General features: G+C 54.3%; 1 protein-coding gene across 3 annotated transcripts in view; it reads right to left on the minus strand.

The window, feature by feature from the left end:
• The window catches only part of FAM53B (family with sequence similarity 53 member B), a 120,118-nt gene that overhangs the window by 85,185 nt on the left and 15,858 nt on the right, over window positions 1-19,075 (minus strand). The window contains exon 1 of one of the 3 annotated variants that reach the window (XM_044240698.1): window positions 11,846-11,905. The exons of the other annotated variants lie outside the window; for them this stretch is intronic. The gene's annotated coding sequence lies outside the window, so the exon portion shown is untranslated. Of the gene's footprint in view, window positions 1-11,845; window positions 11,906-19,075 lie in introns of those variants that run through there. 3 annotated transcript variants of the gene reach the window in all.

Consider the following 19,075-nt stretch of genomic DNA (forward strand, 5'->3'; position numbering starts at 1 on the left):
TGCGAGAATTGTGCTCTCTCTGCGGAAAGGGGCGTGGCCACGCACAAGCCCATATGACAATGTCACCATCGTCTCAGACCCCCGAGTTACAAGTATGTGCTCAAGGCATGTGCGGAGCACGCGTTCACCACGTGTTTATGTGGCTATGAAAAGCACAAAAGCCCAAGGGCCGTTGTGCTTCAGCTGCCGGGGCCTGGCCTGGGGACAGCAGAGGACCGGGGCGGCGAGAAAGGACTCAGAAAAACACCACAGAAACGCTGCATTCAAAGCCATGACTGCTTTATTGTCCCCGAGTTTTTAAAAGGCAAAAGTGGAAGGGGGACACTCCTCCAGAGAACAGAGGCACAGGGAAAACTGCAAAGCTTGGCAGAACGGATAAGCCACGCCCCCTCCCAGCTAGTCCGGCTCAAGCTAAAGACACGCACCGAGCAGGGGTCTCAGACTCACTCTGGACAACGGGAACCAAAAACGAGATGAAATCAATCTCCGCCAGCCACCAACAGACAGACAATTCAGGTCTGTCCGAGCAGGGCTGCTCTGTATGGTCGCAGGCACCTTAGCTCCTAGCTCTGGGCCTCGGTTTCCCCAGTTGCAGCAAGTTCTCTTTCCCTTCTGGCAGCCCAGGCCGGCTCCTCTGTTGTCAGGGAAGAGACACTGCTGGTGACCCCCCGCCCAGCTCCCACCAGTGCGTGGGGATGCTGATTCCAGGGCACCCAAGACACCTCGGCCAGGGCCTGGCTCCTGGGAAGTCTGGGGAAGCATCTGGAAGCACAAGCATCAGGAGGGACACAAGTTGCCTCAGAGGTTGACCACGTCTCTGTGCTGGTTATTAGCTCAACCCGGCGGGGGCCCTGCTTCAGTGAGAACAGAGAAGACAAACCTAAGAAAACAAAGTCCGAAACCCAGGCTGACCAATATTGCCCTCCCTTGGCGTTAAGGGTCCAGACAAGGAGGGGAGGGACGGCAGGGGTGGACAGCGGTTGGCCTGCAGAGAAAGACTCACCTACAGGTAGGAAATCAATGTCTAACTACGAGAATAGAAGTCTGAAGACAAACAGCTTGAAAATGGAGGGCGCCTCAGTCCGCTCAGGCTGCGACCAGAGTACCGGGAACTGCAGGGCCTACCAGCAACTGGCATTTCCTTCTCATAGTTCTGGAAACTGTCAAGTCCAAGACCATGGGGCCAGCAGATTCAGCGTCAGATGAGAGCCGTCTTCTCACCGTGTCCTCACAGGGCAGAAGGCATGAGGGCTCTCTGGGGACTCTTCTAATGGGCACATTAATGGGAGTCCATGAGGACTCCCCTGGCATGACCTACTCACCCCCAGAGGGCCCGGCTCCTAACACCAACACCTTGATCTCAACATACAAGCTGGGGGCGGGGGGAGACACTCAGACCGTAACAGCTGGAAACGAAACCTCTTTGGGCATCAAGGGTCAAGTTTCCCAGAAAATAAGACGCAAAGTTGTGTAAGTGTGGACCTCCGCACAGTGCAAAAATACAAAGGAAGAGAAGACTCACGAGTTGTCAAGGGCAGGTAGTCAAGTCGCCGGCTGGGACCTGTGCAGGCCGCCCCACACCCTGGCTGAGGTAAACACTACAGCGTATGACACCCTCTTCAACAATGTGGTTTCAGCACAGCGCTTCTCGAAGTGTGGTCCCCGGACCGGCAGCAGCAGCCGCCTCACCGGGGAATTTGTCAGAAATGAAGTTCCAGTCCCCACCCCAGCTGACTGATTCAAAAACTCTCTGCGAGGGCGCCTGGGTGGCTCAGTGGGTTAAGCCGCCGCCTTTGGCTCAGGTCATGATCTCGGGGTCCTGGGATGGAGTCCCGCATCGGGCTCTCTGCTCAGCAGGGAGCCCGCTTCCCTCTCTCTCTCTCTGCCTGCCTCTCCATCTACTTGTAATTTCTCTCTGTCAAATAAATAAATAAAATCTTTAAAAAAAAAAAAAAAAAAACTCTCTGCGAGGGCGGTCCGGCCATCAGTGTGGTAGCAAGCCCTCCGGGTGTTTCTGGTGCTCCCAAAAGTTTGGAAACCAATGTGTTTGTGCATTCGGTACCCAGAACTCTGTTAACGGGGAGGACAGCGTGGCAGATGAAAAACCTGAGGTCCACTGAGGCCAAGTCTCTCGTAACAGTTCATGAGGTCGGTCAGTAAGGGGTGCGAGGCCTAAGCCCACCACCAGCACCTCTTCTGGGGCAGGACCTGGGGATCGAGGTACAGATGACCTAGTGCTTGTCCATAAGGAGCAAACAACCTGGAGGGACACCTCGAAGCCCAAAGGTTGACCATCTAGTGCAATGTGTCAGAATCAGCAAGGGGAAAATAAAATGCCGGCAGAACACTGGCCACAGGAGGGGAAAAATGGGACTGAGCAAAACAGGTGCAGAAAGAGGAAGGTGATACTAAATATTTGTGGGACTATGAGAAGAAAAACTTAATTCCTGGAAAAACATAAAACTGCCATTTGGAGAATCTTTTCCTCACTTCCGCTTCCTCTGCTGAGTCTCTGCTGAAGAGTCAGGGCTGGAAGAATCTAAGTGTATTTTCATTTATTCTCAGAAATATTTCTCTTTCTACCACCAGCAGAAATTATCTACTTGGGATGCCTGGGTGGCTCAGTGAGGTCAAGCCTCTGCCTTCGGCTCTGGTCATGATTCCAGGGTCCTGGGATGGAGCCCCACATCGGGCTCTCTGCTCAGAGGGGAGCCTGCTTCCTCCTTTCTCTCTGCCTACTTGTGATCTCTGTTGGATAAATAAACAAAATCTTAAAAAAAAAAAAGAAAGAAAGAAATTATCTACTTGATAAATGGCAGCTTGACTGCTTGTCGAGATAATTTAAAGATTAAATCTTTGTTTAAAAAAAAATCCCGCAGTATCTGTTAAAGCCATGGAGACACTTTTAGACTAAAAAGATGAAACTGGGTAAAGCACCTGAGTGACTCTATAGGGCTGGGGGTGGGGGGGCACAGGAGGAGGGCGTCACGGGGCGTTGCAGGGCCTCCTGGGTGGAAGATACCTGGGCAGAGGATGGCTTCTGAGTTAAGGGCCCTGTTTTTGGTGCTGTCCTCCCAGAGCCAGTGGCCACTGTGGGGGCAGCAGGGAGAGCGCCACCCCCCAGCCCCGAGGAGAAGGCTGCAGGTCCCCTTTGCTTAGCGCTGGCTGATTCTGCAGTCCGCCTGCAGGATCGCAGTGGGAATGACCCAGAGCCCCGCGCAGTAACAGCCATGCACCACCACTCGCCCTGCACCAAACCTGGAAATCCAGAACTTCTCAGTCTGTCCTCTGAATGTCTGGTCTACTCCAGGGATCTCGAACTCAAGTGCTTTCTAGAGGCAAGCAGGAAACGTGACTGGGTGAAGAGCGCCAGGCGGGAGCTGTCATACGCGTGGAGAGCGCACCCTGGGAGCGGAGAGCGAGCTACTCTGGCTGCTTTGTCCAGCACTGGGGCACTGAATGAGAAAGAGGGCCCAAGGGTAACACTCAAAATCGCTGGCCTTGCCAAGAGAAGGTGAAAATCCAGACTTCTTTGTACAATCCCAGCTTTTAAATGTTGTCAAGAAATGCAAAAATTCCTAAAGCTTCATGGGGGTCAAGCAAATCATGCCCGAGGACCACATCTGGCCCCTGGACCACAAGGGTGCAGGCTCCGGTTGCACGGATGCTGACTGCTCAAACTGATACGGCCTGCACAGCAAGGCTTCATCTTGGTTGGCGAGCTGTGTGAACTCATGGGGCGTCAGTGCCCCAGCCACGCATGTCCGTCCCTGTCACTCCTGGCTCATTCTGAGTGAGCTCGAGGCCCCAGAATGACTAGAAAGCACAGACCTGGAGATCCTGAGCACGTCCAAGTAGAGCCACGATGCTCCCAATCCCAAACTGTATGCGCCTCCCCACTTGCGTACTTGGGGAGGGGACTGACCTGGGCTGTGTCCCTGCCTGGCCTCCACTCTAGAGGGCGAGCTGCGGCGTCCCTGAGAGCAGAGAGGGGCCTGGAGTCTGTCCTGCCCTCATGAAGAGGGCTCCCTTCTGGCCTCTCACAACGTGGGCTTGGGGCAGGAAAGAGTTTCCATGCCAAACACTTGAAGCAAACGCAAGTACAGCCGGCAGATGGAACAGGCAATTCTGGCTCCCTGACGCCCACAGATGGCTGGCTCCGGCCGGGTCAGCAGGAACAGAACAGCTGCTTCCTCAATCACATCTCCTGCACAGAACACAGGATTCTGTTCTGGTGACTTGTATGTGAGATATAGAAATGAGAGGGGGGTTTCCTGCCTTTTATTTCAAAATAGCCTGGGACAAACGAAGACTTCTTGTACCATAACAACACATTAAAAGGGAAAGCTCAATGAAGTGGGTTTTCTTAAATGTCAACCCACAGAGCAACCTACTTCTCTGCCCACAGGCCTTGATAAAAATGTGACCTGGGAGCCCATCCAGAGGAGCCAGAGACTTCTTTCAAAGGGCAGCTTGGTCCCCGACTGCGGATAACACCAGGGGTGGAGGAGACAGGCTTCGGAACAAGCGAACTGGGGTTGGGACCCGCACTCGGAAGGCTATGGCTGGAGCTTGGTTCCTTACCCACAGAGAGGGGCTAACTACCTAACAACCGACTGCGGGACAGGCAGATGAGAATGTATATGCGGTGCGTGGCACATAGTAGGTGCTCAGTGAAAGCTAACTCTCAAGTACAAAACAACTTCCCCGGTAATCTTACTTGCGCCACGGTTCTTTCTGTATGCATGTGGGCTCTCCCCTGCTCGGGGTGATGAGATGGCAGTGAGCAATTCAGGGCCCAGCCCGACCTGCCCCGCTCTCAGCCCTCCCCTGCTGCGGAAGGAAGACACAGGAGACCATGTGGGGAGTGGCTGGCTAGAGGCAAGCAGTGTCAAGAGGCAGGCACGCAGTCAAGCCTGGCCTTCCGGGGCTATTCTTTTCCTTTTTAAAGCAAGAGACAAAACCTGTCTGTGTGCATCCTCTTAACCCCAACTTCCTCCTTACCAAGTGCTTCAGTCTTGCACCTATGCCATGGCTCCATCCACCAGGCTGGGCTGGTTTTGCCCTTTCTTTACTTTTGCCCAGGGTTCTGCAAACTCTGCCCGGCATCTCGTTCTTGCACTTCACCAGTTTTCATTCTGGCTATACAGGGAGTGGGCACTGGCTAAGCTGGGCAGACGCGTGCAGAATGTACCCATATAAACCAACACAGACCAGCCCGGCCGCTCCCAGGAGGAGTGGACCAGACTCCTGACCACACACGGCATGTCATTAGAAACCCCAGAGCAGCCATCCGCAGACCAGGGACGGCCCAGCAGCGAACAGGCACACAGCTTTCCTCCACACGTAGATCCATCAGTGCGCACAAAGGGGCGGGAGTTGGTTCTGGCATGGACGGATCCAATGAACTGAAAACCCACGTTCTCTATGTTCGCCTTCTCACCTCAGAATGACTCTGCCCCTCATTAGCTTCTGAGGAGCTTTTTTAAAGATTTAATTTACTTATTAAGAGAGGAGAGTGTGTATGAACAGAGGGAGGGGCAGAGGGAGAAGCAGGCTCCCCGCTGAGCAGGGAGCCCAACACGGGGCTCCATCCCAGGACCTTGAGATCATGACCTGAGCCCACGGCAGACGACGCCCGACCGACTGAGCCACCCAAGCATGAGATTCTTATTCAGAGAATGTTGGACCCAAGCAGACAAGAGCTCCAAGCTAGTCAACGAGCTGCCTCAGTGTTGCAGCTAAGAGCATTTTGAGGGGAAAGCCACGTGACCTGAGCTGGCTTAGGGAGCCAGGACTCCTCTTTCTTTCCTCAAGCTCCACAGTAGCCATGGTTCAGAAGGAATGACGTAGTTCCCTATCTGTGTCCACGGAAAACATGGCCGCTTCATCAGAGCAAAAATGTTTCCACCCCAGTGTGGTGGGAGGGAGGAGAGATGGGGACAGAGACGTGCCAGGCACAGCACCGCTGATGAGGCCACCAGCCCAGGTGAGCCAAGAGGTGCAGAGGAAGGAGCAGGGCTCACAGGTTGGGAGAGCAGAGCGGAGCGGCACTGAGGGGGATCCTCAGAGGGCAACCGGACACTTTCGGTCAGGACCTGGGGCCTGGGCAGTCGGGGTGGCTTACCCACGGGTCATACGGAAGTCTGGGGGGCAGCTTCTTCTGGACCCACATTCCCTCCGTCATGTCACCCATTTCTCCATTACCTCTAAGTCAGTGAACTCACTTTCAATTCTTTGCTTTGGGCCAGGAAAGGCCAATGTTCGTTCTCTCACTGGAATGCCTCCTTTGGTTCTCTCCAATCTGGCTTTTCTACACACTGGGAGACGGTTTAGGGCGCGTCCCCCCAGCGGAAGCTCCTGTGCAGACGGCGGTGGTTCACACTGTGCCGTCCAGCACTAAGTACCTGACGTGGGGCTAGTGTAACTGAAGAACTGAGTTTTCGATTCCACTTTTGTGTCATCAACTCAAATTTAAATAACCTGACGACTTTGTTGATTATACCTCAGTGAAGCTGAAAAACTTTTAAATAGCTCTACGTATGTGGCTAGTGGCCACCATACATGACAGAACACACAGCATCCACACAGAGAAGAGTCAGCACGCTGTTCCTGTGAAGGGCCGGGTACATTTCAGCCTCTGTAGACCATACAGGCTCTGTTGTCCCCACTCAGCTCTGCTGCCGTAAGGAAGGCAGCCACAGGCACTGCAAACACAAATGGGCATGCCTGCGTGACAATAAAGTTTTATTTACAAAGGCAGGCAGTGGGCCAGATTTGGCCTGTGGGCTGTTTGCCAACCCCTGATACAGAACACAGAACTGGGAGTTCAAACCTCAGGACTACTGCCCACCATTGGGACGAACTTGGCCATCTTTATCTTATTAAACCTCAATTTTTTCATCTTATATAAAGAGGGGACCATCGTAGCACCCACGACTTAAGGGGGCTCTAAGAGTTAAATGAGAAGCCTGTAAGGCACTTAGCACAATGCCCACACTGAGTGGGTGTTCCGAAAGTACTTGCAGGGTGAACAGGAGCCAGATATGTCCTGGGTGCTCTGACTTCAGTCTCCCGCGTATTCCTCCCCATCCGGTGAGGCAGACGGCTGGTCCCGCCTACAGGGACCTTAAGTGGCCGGTTCCAAGTCAGGTGTGATAAAATGACAGGACTAGGATCCAGGGCTCCCCATTCCGTGCCCTAGTCTCAGTGTCTCCTCCACGGGGACTCTTCTATCTGACGTCAGCCTGGCCTGGCTGGCTGGGCTCATGTCTGCTAGCCTGCCCGGTGAGAGGCTCACTCCTTTGTGAAGGAAATCATTAAGAAAAACAAAGCAGATCCTTTCTTATGGGCTCTAAGATATTGTGCTGTCCTGGTTCCTGTTTTGTCCACCCCTCTGGAGCCCTGGTCACCTCTGGGGACTAGAGACCCCTCACCTAAGGCTGTCGGTCACCAACACACCACAAGACGTCCTCCTAGTGCGGTCCCCGTTCCAGAGCTGGGTCGGAATGAGTCTTCTCCCCCATCTCCTTTGCAAGTATGCCAGGATCATTCCCAAGCAGAGGACAGGGCACTCGGGATGACTGTCTTCTCCTTCAGAGCCCTAAGACACCACAGGCTGTGGCCAACACGCCGGCCTTACTGCAGCCACCAAGCAGCTGGGCCAAAACCCAAGCAAAGGCCGAATCAGCGGGGCCCCAGCTCTCTCCTTCTGCCACAGCTGGGGGCTGGAAGCTAGGCCCACGGTGCCCCCAGGAGCACCTAGGGCCTGGCCGTGCCACTCACTACCATGCCACTCATGAGGGAGGTCACTGGTCTCCCCCAGACCCCACGTGTTGCCCGGAAACAGACAGGGGCAGCCTGCTTGGTCACTCTCGCACAAGTCCAGGGGCAGGGCTGGGTCAGGCATTCTCACAGAGGTTCAAAGCCAAGCATTGGCCATCCTCTGACCCGGCACAGCAGTCCCTGGGGCCCTGTGCCGCGTCCCGGAGCATGAAATGCCCTGGAGTCTTTTTCATAACACTCAGGGACATGCCTGAACCTCACACAAGTTTAGAAAACTGACTGGTTTCTATGGCAAGTCAGAAGCCCGGGTGTTGGGGCCAACAGGCTTGGCCACTATTCCCAGCATGTGGCTCTTCTGCTCCAGGTCACAGTTCACCTGTTGGCCAACGTAGCCTCAGCCAGGCCCGATCTCTCTTGTACTTTTCTTTCTAATACGTCAGGGTGTCAGCTAACGTCCCCGGTAATCAGATGAACAGGGAGGTTTACCGCTGAATTGAACGCTCTTTAAAGCTAACGCACTTCTCTTCTCAGGCCCGAATGCTGATGAGCAAAACCCTACAAGGCGTGGAAGAGACATCCCAAAAGCTGAGATGGGCTGCTGCCACACCCAGCATCGTGGGCTCATTATTTTCCTAATTCTCCTCCTCTGGGCCTGAGTCACATGCCGCACAGGCAACAGGGCCTGGAATCTGGGCTGGCATCTGAGGGTGTGGAGGCCACAGGAGCGTAGGGAGCCAGGAACCAGGTGACCCAAGGCAGAACATTCTCGCGTGTTTGTGTCAGCAGCTCCCCCACCCCTGGAGAACACGCTATGACAGAGCCCGAAGGGCACTGAAGCTCCTGTTTCAATCACACCAACATGGCTACTTTTTTCTGTTAAGAGAAAAAAAAAACCAAACAGGTAGTTTTATACTGAATTGGATGTTTTCAATTCACCCAATGCTAAAAAAGGCTTCATTTATCGTGATTTCTTTAGTTCCAGTGTAGGCATAGGCAAGGGACTTTGGAAGTTCTTGGGAATCCCAAGTGTCCCTGCTGCAAGCAAGATCTCCCACTAAAATAAACAAAGGCCACATCCCTCTGGCTGAGGAGATGGAACCTGATGGAAGTTCCACATTCTAAGAAGCTAGCCTTGTGCCCTCTAGAGAAGTCACTCCAAGGTCAAAAGGACTGGGCCCCTGGGCAGTCTTCCTGGAAGGTGGACCCCAAAGTGAGGACTGCTGCAGAAGGCTGCCCCCCCCTTCCCAGGTGGTGCCGGGACAAGTGCTATCCCCTTCAGTCCTCACCCCGCCCTGGCTCAACATTCCCTCCCACGGCTCAGTCAGTGGGCTCCCAGTTGTCTGCTCCAAGCGGCCCGAGCTGCCACACTCCAAACGCTGAGCCTCCCAAAGCGCAAAGCATCAATATATGGCTCCCGGCTCCCAGCCCTCTGCTTAAAGACAGCACTCCTTTGCTTTGCACCTGCTGCCATCCTGACCTTGACCAGCGTAGCCCAACACATTCTTATCACTCAGGTGCCCCAGTCCCGGTGGCGGTCAACCACCTGCTGTTCCCCAAACGCCCCAAAGCATCATGCTTCTGGGGCCCCACACTCAGAGCGCCCTGGTCTGGAACATCTCCCGCTCCCAGTCCTTCCTTCACCTGTCTCAATTCCTGCTCATTTGTCAAGACTCGGGGAGCCTTTCTGCCCCCCTCCCTTTGGCTTGAAATGAGCTTCCTGAGACTCCCAAGGGACTGCAGACTCGCCAGCACCCCGTGCACCCACATCTCCGTTACACGCATCATGCTTCGTCTGGCACACAGTAGGAACTCAGTCAAAACAACTGCTGTCTCTCGGGGCACCCACATGGCTGAGTCGAAAGAGCACGTGACTCTTGATCTCAGGGTCCTGAGTTCAAGCCCTACATTGGGTGCAGAGCTTACTAAAAACAAAAAAGGTAAAAAAAAAAAAAAAACAAGTGCCGTCTCACTATCCATGACATAAGCCCGTGAGCTCTGCAAAAACAGGAACTTGCTTTACTCATCTCTGAATTTTTCAGGGCCTGACACAACAGAGGGCGTTTATGAGCTACCGACAGACTGGACGGTGTCCGGGGTACCACCAGCATGGCAGGGAGGCCTGTGCTCACTACAGGAACAATGACACATCTGAAAAGACACAGAGGTGAGGAAAAGGAGTTCTGGCACATCCACCAAGACCAGAGGCAGTCCAGACGCCTGTTATCCCCTCACACAACCCCTCGTCACAAAGCTTCATCCTGTCCAAGAGCAGGGTCGGTGTCAAGGCCATCCAGTCCAAACCACCGTGTTGGGCCCTCTGCAGGGGGCTCTCCAAAGCCAGCCTCAACCACAGATGCCAGCGTCTGGGGGGAAGGGGCTGCCACCACCTGGAGCCAGGGCCCCCGCCAAAGCCCAGTAAACAATATCGAGCCTTCGCACTTCAAGGGGTACCAAGGGTCTCCCCCAAGGCTGCCCAAAGTCCAGCAGGCAGTCTCTCATGCCAAGACTGTCCACCCTGTTTACCCCACAGAAGGCCAGGCTGGGGCTGACGAGGTGTAATGCTCAGAAGACACGTGGGGGGAGACGGTCAGGAACCATGGCCTGCGCCAGGAGAAGCCCGGTGAGCACTGAAGAGGGTAAAGGCCGTTTCCTCTGTCGACTGCGTCAAGGGCTTGGTTCAAAAGCCCAAACGACCTTAGATGAGCGCTTCCCCCTGGAGAGGTGGCCAGCCACGTCCTGGTGGCACAGGAGTCCCGAGGCAACTGGAATCACACCCCAGGGGTCAGCAAGAGGCGGCCAGGCTGGGGCCAAGCGCCCCAGCTATAACCCCATGACCTGCCCCAACACTGACTGCGGCTGTGAAGGCAGCTCACGGACTCGAAAGAAAGGGCAAAACCAAATAAAGACATCAGCTGCAAAGAATCTCAGGCTGAGGAGGAGGTAAACGCCCTCCTGCGCTCAGGCCAGGGAGGTGCGCAGCCCGGGACACTTGCAAAGAACATGCTCGCATTCGGAGGCTGGCAGGAGCAGAGCCAAGGCTCCGAGGCCGTGCTGACGCGCATTTATTTCCCTGTGTTTAGGACCAGAGTCAGTCACTTTTAGTAAACAGATTTTGTTCCCTAAGGAGAAAGCTTAAAAGATTTCACCAGCCTTAACTCTTGTTAAGAGACACACTGTGAGCTAAATTCAAACACATGCTTTCAATCCTTCCTCCTGAAAAAAAAATCTTAGGACATCGGGATTGCAGAATGCTCGGTGAGGAAAGGCTTTATCTGCCCCACTCTGGCCCATCCAGCCGAGCTCAGCCTTGTGCTCTGTCCTGTCACGCCTCAGGGCCATGAGGACAACTGCTCTGTCCTTCCCTTGTCCTGCCAGCCCTCCAATCTGTCCTCCACACAGTCTGGGCCCACCACGGGCTGCACGAGGTGCTCACTGACATGCGTAGGGAGCTAAGGGTCTCCACGCATAGACTCACTCAGTGTCCTAAACCCACAGGTTGGGTGCTGCTGGCAAGGCCATCGTTCAGATGAGGGAACCCAAGCTGGGAGGGACAGTCACCTGCCCGAGGGCAGAGGGTCAGCACAGGGCCGACCTTGGATCTGAACCTGGGCCCTGACTCCAGAGCACCAGGCTGCGTGGCCCTGAATGACGCAGACCTGGGTTTCAGCTATGCTCTGCCCGAAGCGCCTCCGTGGTCCCTCCCTCGCTGGAAGGTGGCCAGCCCTGGCCCGCGTGGCAGCACTTCTGCCCTTCCAGTCCCACGCGCATCTCCTACCTGCCGTCCCTCCACACGGCAACACACCCCACACAGGGCCTTCTCAGACCAGCTCCTAACCGCTCCTTACCGCGCTGGGAGGCAGAGCCAGCGAGACAAGAACTCCAGGGCCCAGGGGGTCACAGGGCACACCAGTCCCGCAAGAGGGGGGCAGCTCACCTTCACAGGAGGATGGCCCCAGGACCATACCGTGGGGACCCCAGCATTTCACACCCCCTCTGGAGTCTCAGAACCACAGACACACCCCCACCCCCGAACCCCCAGGTGACGACTCCCTCTCCTCACCCAGAGCACAGAGGTGGCCGGCGACAGAGGACACAGTCCTTCCACCTCTGAAGACGCAGCGAGGCTGCTCCCGGCCAGCGGATGGAACCTCCCTCAGCTCCCAGGCCCCTGGCCAACACGAATGCCAGAGCAAGGGGAATTCCAGGCACGGCTAAGGCCTCTCCCAGCTGGGCCTTGTCCGTCAGGGCACTTCAAGCAGAGGGCAACTGGGAGGAGGGCAGCCTCCCGGGGCGGAGGACGCGCGAGCAGGAGCACTGGAACCCACGCGAGCCACCCCTCTCTCCGGGGCACTGCTGGAGCTGCTGGACACAGAGAGGCCTGCCAGCCGGGCTTGGGCCTGCCGGGACCGCCTAGCAGGCTCCGCGGCACGGCCACCCAAGCCCCTCCTGGAAGCAGCAGCGCGGTGCCCGGGCAAGGGCGACCAGGGCACGGCCCCCGAATGACACCCCTACCCCGACGACACGCCCCATGAGCAGCAGGAACTGCATCACCTGTCCACGGAGGCAGGACGAAGAGCAAGGGGGGCAGGGTGGTAAGCAGGTAGGACCGCAGCCAGCCAGAAAGAGCTGAAATCCCAGGATCCCCTCTCTCTCCGGGCGAGTAACCGCTCTGAGCGGCAGTGTTTCCAGCAATGGACGGAGCAAGTCCCTCGGCCATCTACGCTGTGCTGAGCATTAAATGAACTAATGAAGTCAAGGGCCCAGCCCCACTCGGGATGCTCAGCAGGTGCCCAATCAACGCCTGGGAAATGAATGCCTGGAGAAAATGAGCGCCCCCGCTTCCCCACCTCATTAGGCCCAAGCCCAGCTCCCAGCAGAGGAGAAAGGGTCCGTATTTACCCCCACCAGCAAGGCACAGAAGAGCAGGTGGACAAACCTTGGCCAAGAAACCAACAGCCTCTCTTTGTCAAGCTCAAGGTTTCTTTATGTTCCACTGGGACTCAGTTTCCCGTCCCCCGCCGTGAGGTTTAGTGAGCCTACCTTCAGCAACCTAAGGGATCCCTGCTGAGCCTGCATCAGGGGAGGGGAAGGGGGTGAATAACACGACAGACTGATGATATGGACCGAGCGAAACGGATGGCACGTTTCACTAGCCGGAAGGGCTCTCAGCAGTGACTCTGTGGCCTGTCGCTCGGCTGTGTACAGCACACTGTTCTGCAAGCAAGACTGCATCTCAGAGTCGTCTCTCCACAGAGAACATGGGTTCTGTTCCCTCTGTGTGCCAGCTGTGTGACCTTGGCAAAGTCATCGCACCTCTGGAGGTAGGGGGGGAATCTCTCCTCCGTAAGCAGACACAAGCCGGCCAGAGACGCTCCTGCTCTCTACGGCCCCTGGTCATTCTAAACATAAATCTACGATGCCTAATCTCAAGCATGCAAATGAGAGGACAGGTTCTGAGCGGTCAGGTACAACCAGGTGGCTGGACAGTGTGACAGTCGCTGCAGACCGAGGAGCTCACGGAGAATCCCCAAGATGTGGCCGGGACCCAAACTGCGTCTTCCTTCCCCTGAAGCCCGGAGGGATACCCACGTGCCAAGCCTGCACCAGAAGCTGAAAAGACCAGCAAGGTAGAGGGGAGGCAGGGCCCGTGTGAGAACTACCCTGAGGCAACGAGATGGACAAAACTTGCCCTCTGAATTCCAGAAAGAAGGTGGCTCAGGGCGGCTGTACCAAATCTGGGCAGGGAGGGACACCCAAGACCCAGCCCAGTAGAAATAGGAACTACCTGGATGATGTCTACAGCAGGCACTTCGCCCAGAGGTGGACACCTTTCAGATCCTCCTGCACTGAGACACGGCAACAACGGAAAATTCCAGTAGGTTTATTCCACTCCTGAAGAGCAAGGTCCCTGAGGAAGTGAGGTACGCTTGGGGTCTATTCCAGCCCTCATTCCTCAGTCCTGGGTGCACAACAGGATCGACTCAGAAGCTTCACAAACACCAATGCTGAGTCCTCCCCCTTCTCTCCAGGATTCTGATGTAACTGGGCATCAGGCCTTTTTTTTTTTTTTAAATCCTCTCCAGGTGATTCTAATGCACAGCCAAGGTTGAGAACGACTGCTCCAGAGTCAAAAATCTCAGCACAGAGGCCCCAGCCGCCTCCCACAAGCCCTTCAGGAACAGCAGAGCCAGCCAGGCAGGCCCTGCTGGAGATGGGAATCCTCCCGCCACCCCCCCCTCCACCCCCAAACCAGGATCAACCTGCAAAGAGCCATCTGTCTGAGACAGAATGCAGGGCCTTCGCCCAGCCCCGGCTGGGCCGCACCACGTTCCCACACACGGGACGCCACACAATTGTGTTTCATTATTTGATTACTTGAGGCATGTAAACAAAACGTGATACTACACAAACCTGGGGTGGCAAGCACCAAAAATGATTTACTGTGAGAGCTCTGAATTACAAAAAAAAAAAAAAAAAAAAAAGCCAGAAACCCTTTTAACAACCTCTTTGAATGGAAAACGGAATCTGAATTAAATGGGGATGCTCCTTCTGGGCTGCCAGATTTATTTCCCATTTCCCCTAGAAGGTCACTAGGAATAATTATATTTTCTTGTGAATCTGTCTTCTGTAAGGATGATGTAAAACATCTCTGTCTTCCCTGCTGAGGGACTGCCTTTGGTCCTACGGTAGATCTAGAATCCAAGAGCTCCTTTAAAAACAAAATTTTTTTTAAGCTGTAGGAAAAAGGGGAGCAAGGAAAAGAGGCAGTCAAAATTTCTAAGTTTCCCTGCGGTGCTAACAAGACTAAACAAAATTTATGCTTTGAGATAAAACAGAACCTACCGCCTCTACCTTTTGAACCCGCCAATCAGCAGCACGTGGGTACAAAACCACCATGCTCTCAGAACTGCTAGCCTCTTGGCCCCGCAGCTGTGTGGCCTTAGGCCAGTAACTTGGCTTCTCGGAGGCTCCATCTCTTTTTAGCTGAAACTACAGGAACGCTTTGAAAATTAGAGAGCGTGTGCAAAGCCCCTGGCCCAGGGTGGGCCCTCAATAACTAGTAGGCACTGCTATTAATCTTCGAACAATCCACACCCATTTCAGTTGAAGCCTGCTGCGCCCAACTCTTCATGGTCCTGAATCTTGGGAACCACATTATACCAGTGCGGAAGGAGAATCTGTGTCTTTGTTTCAGGGGCGAAGGAAAAGAGCAAGAACCGTCAGGAGCCGGCCTGCCCCTGCATTCTAGGGTCAAACGGGCTGTTCAGCAGCATGATTTGCTTTTACCTCCTGAGAGCAGCCCCATGGAAAAAGTCCCTCCGGGGACCAGAGATGCCTTGGAGCACTGCTGTTTCTGAGATATTCCTGCCCAGTCTGGCCAAATGGCCCCCATCCCACCCCTGCAAAATACAGCTTCCTCTGCAGCCCCCACAGCAGGAGAGGGGCAGGACCGTTAACGAAGCAGGGGGTGCCTGTCACACTTCTCCGTAACCCCTGACGTGATGTGAAATTCTACAAGGTAGACCCTTTGAAATGCAAAATCTTCCCGAGTCCTTCAAATGTGTTTTTATTTCCTCGGGTTCCTAAGGCTGCTTTCAGACCCACCCATCAGCATTTCCCCTCTCAATCACCAGCATTTAACCAAAAAAAAAAAAAAAGAAAGAAAGAAAGAAAAGAAAAGAAAGGAGGAGAGAGGAGGTGGTGGCTGCAGCAAGGACGTCTCTGTTTTTTGAAAAAGCTCAAGTATCTCCAGCCGATGCAAGAAAGAGGGGGAAAAAAGATCTTGTCCTCGGCTCCAGCCTTCTTACATCCCTCCTCCAAGACACCCCGAAGGCAAGTTTCCCCTGCAAGATTTCCTCCTGTCCTGACCAGCCCCGCACAGACTCTGGCCCTGCTTCGGATCTCAGAGGGCTTTCTTATTAAATCAAGGATCCGGGTGCCCTCCGACCCGAGTTAGGGAAGGTTAAGACAGGCACCACCAAAACCACAACGCACAATTTTCGAAGCCCAAGCCTTGATCCAAAACCGTGTGCACAGGAGGTTTGGATTAAACATCAAAGAAGAAATTACCTTAAAACAAAGTTGTTTGGCAAAGAAAATTACTTCACCATAAGAAGAACCCTAGGGAACCGTAAATTGCTTTTGAATATAGACTTTTCAGTGGCGCGGTCATTAATCATGTTAATGTAAACTGCGCTAAAACAAAAATTTTCTAAGCAAGTCTCCGGGCACATCAGCGTTATCTAAGCCTCTGGGTTTGTTTCCAGAGCTCACATCCCAGCACGCAATGAAACTGCTGTTAATGGGGTCAGCTATTACAGTGCAGTCCCCGACCCTGGGCCATAATAAAGGTGACTCAGCCATGTAGAAAGAACCCTCGTAAAGTTAGGCAGGAAACAAACACAGAAATTAATCAGAGAAGGAGAGTCAATGATTTTGGAAAGTGTATTCATGGGACAAGTTTAAACAGCAGCTCTCCCCGGATGATCAGACATTTCAGAAAGGAGTTGAAGGAGGCCAGTCAACATTCCTTGCAGCATGCAAGTCCCTCAGTCAGGCCCTGTTCTGTTAGGGTGGAGGACAGGGCAGCAGCTGGACAAGGCGAGGAGGAGCATGGAGCCCAGCAGAGTTAGGCTGCGCTGAGCCCAGCCAGACCCGGCCATGTGCTTCATGTTGGCAACAAACCGGTTCTTTCAAGAGAGGAAGACTCTGACAAAAAGGACAGCTGCAAGCAAAGCAAGAAGCTGGGGCGGGGGGCGGGGGCGGGGGAACCCTCGAAAAAGCCCTACATTAAGAATTCTCCCCTGACGTGGAAAAAAAAAATCACTTTCAGAGATTGCAAGAGCTAGTCAATCTATTAGCATGTCCCCCTTGCTGGATCAATTAAAGAGAGCCCCTCCACATCTGGTTTCCATCTAAAAACCGAAACTTGTATTATCAGCATATTACATAACAAATTATGCCTGCAGGTTTCTTTTATTACACATCAGAGAGGTGTGTGTGGTGGGGGGGTACTGATGGCAGTTGTGCGGGTCTGAGTATTTGCTTATTTTAGGCTTTCTTAAGGGCGAGAACAAAAAAAGTTTCTGTATGGTATGCAGTTCAGAAAAGTCACACTCGCCCGAATAAAACATCAACTCAACAACCCGCCCGTGGGTCCAGCGCTAGTCTCCAGGGACCCCTGCATCAAGCAGGGGGTGAGACGGGCCAACTGTAAAGAGCAGTGCAAACGGACACCACCAGGCTGCTCCAAGGCGTCCTCTGCTGCCAGCTCCAGGGTGTACAAGGCTCCCTCCTCTACCATCTCCTGCAGGGGAAGAGAGCTGGCTGGCCTTTTCTGAGCTCCCACCATGGGGCAGGTGCCTGCCCCCTGAGCCCGCTCAAAAGACATGCAGCCCGTGAGGCTTCCAGAGAACTAGGGAGATGGAGGCTGGGGCACAGTGAAGGAACCCATAGGGAGACAGAGAAAGATAAAAGGTATGGAGAGAAAGAGCCTAAAAGATACCAACAGGGCTTCCTATAAAATGTCAATGAAGGAGAGCCCACCAGGACGACAAGGTATCTTAAAGCTCTTCCTAGAAGAATTTTTAAAAAAAGAAATTTATGAACATCCAAAATGCTACTAGGGGTGCATCTTACCCTAAATTGAAAACAGAAGGGAGAAACTGACTACGAACGTTATCAATCACAATCGTGGAATGCTCTACTTGTCCCGCCAGCCTTAGGAATTCGAGTCCACTTCTGCAGCAACCAGTACTGCTAGCTTTTATTTAAAATTTGTCTTATTTAAACCTTGTCTTCAGGGTTAAAATGGGTGCATATCAATATTACCTTCTCAGGGGAAAATAGTGAGCTCTTGGCCAAAATGATCTGAACTGGTCTTAAAGTCACCTTGTTCTCTGGAGGAGCATTGGGGGGTGGGGGAGGACACAGACCTCCCCCAAGCCTCTCCTTCCTTTCCTAGACTGAACCACCCCCTAGAAGCTGGATCAGCATCCTCCTTCCTGGGTCTGCAGGATGGCTGGCAGCATCCAGATCCCAGCCAAGTGCAGACACCGGGCCAAGGGCCCAAACCTTTAAACCCAAACCTTCTGCTCCCACTAAACAGGCCTATCAATGGGGACAAATAGTTGCTTTCTGCTTATCTGGCTGTCCAGAGGTTGGGGGGGGGGGAGGAGAACCAAAACCCCACAGATCTGCAATTCAGTATCAAAAGTGTAACTGAGACAAGTTACTGCTAAGTGGATAAATTAAAATGAAACTAAAACCTGGCCAAATCAGCAACAGTGAGTTTCGCCCTGTCTGCTAATTCCATTCCTTCCCAAGTTCTCAAAGCGGGTGACATCTTTCAACCGAGTCTAGGATCTGGAGCAAGAGGGGATCCCCTTCCAGCCCGTGGGAAGCGCTGGGAACACATATGCTAGTATGTCATTTGGAAGTCTGCTAATACGTTGTAAGCAGCGCAAGACGCTTGCCTGGCTTCCCAGGCCAATAAACAATGCCATTCCAACTCCTGCAGCAGTCAATAGAAAACAGTCCCTTGTCTCCGCCATCCAACAATTCAACAAACATTTGTTCCTGTTGAACAACCATCAGCCTGGCTCCATCTGCACCCGCTCTGGCAAGGCGAGAGCGGCGGCGGCGGCGGCGGCGGCACCCATGCCCTGGCCCAGGGTCCGGGGACCCGAACGCAGCCCACCGGAGGGGCCACTCGCCCAACACCACCGAGTCCCGAGGCTGTAACGTATGGAAGACTCAGAGTGTGGCCTATAGGAGGCAGAATCCCATTCATCAAATGCTGCAAAGAGCTGTTCTTTGTTCACCATCGTACGAAGTACTGTACGTGTTAATGAACCCCGGCGGTCAGATGGAGGGAGCCCGGCTTCAGGGGGCTTCCGGGGCGAGGGACCCGAGCAAGCCAGCTCGCGCGACTCCCCCGCGCTCCGCCGCTCTGTCCCGCGCCACGAGCATTGTTCCCCAAGTCTGCGGGCGGGGGTGGGGAGCTGGGGGTGCCCGAGAAGCCCCTTGGAGCAACGCAAACCGAGGGCCCTCCCCGGACTCTGGGTGTCCTGGCCTCCTACGTCCCTGCCCCAGCAAGAGAAACTCCCAGCGGGAAAGCTGACTCCCACAGGCTTGCCAATCAAGGACTGGTAAAAATGTGACTCGACCAGTGTGCCCGTGCCGGACGGCCCTTCACGCCATGTGCAAAGCCACGCCGGCGCCCCCCACTCCGCAAGCCCCCGGCGCCGCCACCCCGCGGGCTTCCCCCGCCCGGGGCAGAACGCCCCCT

The sequence above is a fragment of the Neovison vison genome, chromosome 2, assembly GCF_020171115.1.
Source record: "Neovison vison isolate M4711 chromosome 2, ASM_NN_V1, whole genome shotgun sequence".
Taxonomy (NCBI): Eukaryota; Metazoa; Chordata; class Mammalia; order Carnivora; family Mustelidae; genus Neogale; species Neogale vison.